The sequence below is a fragment of the Rhinopithecus bieti genome, unplaced genomic scaffold, assembly GCF_001698545.2.
Source record: "Rhinopithecus bieti isolate Rb0 unplaced genomic scaffold, ASM169854v2 scaffold_32008, whole genome shotgun sequence".
In the NCBI taxonomy this organism is placed as follows: domain Eukaryota; kingdom Metazoa; phylum Chordata; class Mammalia; order Primates; family Cercopithecidae; genus Rhinopithecus; species Rhinopithecus bieti.
In genome coordinates, this window is record NW_016814433.1 from 3681742 (window position 1) to 3685954 (window position 4213).

Here is a 4213-nt window from a genome sequence, read left to right on the forward strand (position 1 = left end):
TGGGCCGCGGGGCGGGGCGCTGCGGGACTGGGGTCGTGCCGGGAGGGACTGCGGGTTTGGCGCCACCGTGCCCTGGCAGCTCTCTGGGCACTCGCGGGACCCCCAGGCGGGTTGCTGCGGCTTCCCTAAACCCACCGTCATCCCGCCCTGTCTGAGCACAGCCTTCCACAGCCGCCCCCAAACCTCTTGCCACCTGCCCCTTAGGGCACACAGCAGCCTGGCCCCACACCTAACCCCCAGACCACTCCCTGAATCGTGAACCCAGTAAGCCAGCCTGCACCCCACACAGCCCAAGGTCTCGCCCCGCGCCCAGGTCCCAGCACCTAGCGACCCGCCTTCAGCACTTGGAATGGGCTGGGGTTGGGAAATCAGAGAGGGCCAGTACAGGCGCTGGGGCAATATCGACAGCGGGGACCCTGCTGCTAGGGTGGAGGGGAGTGGAGGAGGTTGGTCCCAACCCATCACCCCGCTGGTGGATGTCTCAGAGGAAGCCTGCGATCCCTGGCCACTGGGTAGGAGGGTAGGAAGAAAAGATGAGGCAGGCTCTTCCCGCCGAAACAAGTCCAGGGGGTGGAGGACGGGGGAGTGTCTACAGGGTGTGAGGAGGGTGTGCCCCGCCTCACGATTGAGGTTCAGACTAGGGGTACTTAACAGCTGGAGCAGGCTCGACTGAGGTGAGGTGAGCTGAAGACCCCGAGGAGGAGGGCACAAGGCAGCCGGCGGTGATGGGGGCAGGGCTGCTTCACGTGGTGGCTGCTGACTGGCCAAGACCTAGCTTTGCCCCAGGCTTGGGTCAGCGACCCCGACTGCAGGAGAGGGCTCAGGCTTTGGTCCCAGGCACAGGGACCAAAAGGCTTTTTTTTCCTCTCATTTTTTTTTTTCTTTAGTAGTAGGCACAGTGGGTACAGTTTACAAGGTGCTGCTTTACATGCGTATTCGCCTCGCAGTTGTGACCTTGGACAGTTGCCCTCCTCTCTCTGGACCCCAAATACATTGCATATGTAGATACTAAATCCATATTCGTTAAATGGCTTGATGTGGATAACATGGAATATTGTCCCCGGCTGGTCTCCATTAGGCCCTCTAAGCACACTCAGAGGCTGTGTACACTCCCACCCAGCTTGTCAGAGAAGATGGGACCAGGGGAGCTGTCGCTCTGGTGGAGTGCAGGGGGTCAAAGCAAGCCTCAAGGGTACAGGAGGCATTTTAGGCGAGGCCCTTTGAACCTGGGGTAGGGTTGCTTACTACATCCCTGGAAGGTGCAGGGAGGCTGATGGCCTTGATCTCTGAGACAAACAGGAACCAGCTTCGTCCCTCCCCCACCCTGGCTTCCCAGGGCCTCCGGGTGTGAGATCCACCCCCACTGCAGTGCCCCACTCCCTCCCCACAGAAGCCCGGGGACTGGCTCTGTCACCAGAGGTGTCATTTCCCAGCTGTCTGGGGGAGGTGAGTGAGCAGGGAATGTGTGTGCTGGGTGTGGGAACTCAGCCCAATCTAAGAGAAGATACTCTTGGCTTCCTCCCACTCAGAGGAGCAGCCGCGTCCCTGATCCTTGTGCACTGACAGTCCCGGGTGGCTCAGCCTATGTGATGAGAAAGAAAAGAGCAGCTTCCATGGGGGTCTCAGATCATGCTGTGGGATGCTGGCTCCTGCTTTTTGGTCTTGAGATGATTCTGCTTTCTAGTCAGAGAACAAAGATGCTAAATTCCAGCCTTTTAAGTTCAAAAGCTTCAGTGTCTGTCTGGGTATAAATAAGACAGGGAGGATTGGAAGAGGCAGGCACAGGAAGCCCTTCCGCCCCCAGTTGGACACCCTGCACTAACTGGGGGGAGCCTGGTGCAGGGCCAGGCAAGACATTTTGATGCTGGTTTGGGGGTGATGTGGAAGGGACAGAGCCCCAGATACACTGTCAAGACCGGGGGTCCTGCTATTGCTATTGGATTGTGGGGGCGGCAGCAGCAGAGTAGAAATGAGGGCATGTGTGACCCACGGAGATGAGGGGCCCAGGAGGATTCATCTCAGAGAGGGAACTCTCACCCAGCAGCCCCTTCTCACCCCACCCTACCTGGGCTGTGGCTCAGAGGAACTCCCCAAATTTAGATCAATGGTGGAGGTGGGGGAAGGAGTGGGATGACAGTGTTCACCTGGAAGTGACTGAGAGAATGTTTTCTGCAGGCAGGTAGAATGGAGACCCAAATAGAGGGAAGTCAAACAATAGAAAAATAATGTATTTGCGTAACTCAGATTTGGCTTTTTTTTTTTTTTTTGAGAAGGAGTCTCGCTCTGTCACCCAGGCTGGAGTGCAGTGGCCAGATCTCAGCTCACTGCAAACTCCGCCTCCCGGGTTTACGCCATTCTCCTGCCTCAGCCTCCCGAGTAGCTGGGACTACAGGCACCCGCCACCTCGCCCGGCTAGTTTTTTGTATTTTTTTAGTAGAGACGGGGTTTCACCGTGTTAGCCAGGATGGTCTCGATCTCCTAACCTCGTGATCCGCCCGCCTCAGCCTCCCAAAGTGCTGGGATTACAGGCTTGAGCCACCGCGCCCAGCCAGATTTGGCTTCTTCATTGGCTTCAATTGCTGCGGTAACTGACCAATGAATTTCTAGGGCACACCCCCAAGACTCATTCAAAGGATGTAGGGGCTCAAGGTGATTGTGATGTAGGCAACAGAGACCACACTTTCATAAAGGTTTTCTTTTAGTTTTAATTTTTATTTATTATTATTTATTTATTTATATTTGAGACAAAGTTTCGCCCTTGCTGCCCAGGCTGGAGTGCAATGGCGTGATCTTGGCTCACTGCAACCTCCACCTCCTGGGTTCAAGTGATTCTCCTGCCTCAGACTCCCAAGTAGCTGGGATTACAGGAGTGCACCACCACGCCTTTCTAATTGTTTTGTACTTTTAGTAGAGATGGGATTTCACCATGTTGGCCAGGCTGGTCTCGAACTCCTGACCTCAGGTGATCCACCCACCTTGGCCTCCCAAAATGTTGGGATTATAGGCATGAGCCACCACGCCCGGCCTTATTTTGTAATTTTTTTTATCTTCAGACAATTACTGGTTTAGAAGTTGGGATGAAAGGAGGCTGGGTCATTCCCACACTGACTCATGAACTTGCTCCATCCACATGAGTCAAACCTGACTGAACTTATAATTAATTTCAGAGGCCTGTGTGTCCCTCAAAGCAGCTTGTAAAGTAAAGGCTTTCTAATGAGTAATGGAAAGGCCAGACCCCACCATTGCAATCAGCTGTGACATCTGGTGAACCCTCCAAGCCAGAAGGTTCTCAGAGCTGCGTGTCCAGCTCTGGGCTCCTGGAAGGAGGGGACACTCCAGGGACCCACTGTGTACCAGACAGTTGGCATGGATTGCCATGTGTGCTCAATTTTTTATTTTTATTTATTTTTGAGACAAAGTCTCACTCTTTTACCAGACTGGAGTGCAGTGGTGCAATCTCGGCTCACTGCAACCTCTGCCTCCTGGGTTCGAGAGATTCTCCTGCTTCAGTCTCCTGAGTCCCTGGGATTACAGGCGTCCACCACCATGCCTGGCTAATTTTTCTATTTTTAGTAGAGACAGGATTGTGCCATGTTGGCCAGGATGGTCTCAAACTCCTGACTTCAGGTGATCCACCCACCTTGGCCTCCCAAAGTGCTGGGATTACAGGTGTGAGCCACCACGCCCAGTCTTTTAAATTACTTTTTTTGAGACAGTCTCCCTCTGTCACCCAAGTTGGAGTGCAGTGGCACAAGCTTGGCTCACTGCAATCTCTGCTGATTTTTCTATTTTTAGTAGAGACAGGGTTGCACCATGTTGGCCAGGCTGGTCTCAAACTCCTGACTTCAGGTGATCTGCCCACCTTGGCCTCCCGAAGTGCTGGGATTACAGGCGTGAGCCAATGCACCTGGTCAAGAATGTGTCTTGGCCGGGCGCGGTGGCTCACGCCCTGTAATCCCAGCACTTTGGGAGCCCTAAGACGGGCAGATTCCACCGAGGTCAGAAGATCGAGCACATCCTGGCCTAACATCTGGTGAAACCCCGGTTCTCTACTGAAAAAATACAAAAAACTGGCCTGGCTGAGTCGGCGCCTGTAGTCCCAGCTACTACGGGAGGCGCTGGAGCAGGAGAAGGGCGTAAGCCCGGGGAGCGGACGCTGCCCAGTGAAGCTGGATCTGGCCACCTGCACTCCAGGGCCTGGGGACAGAGGCGA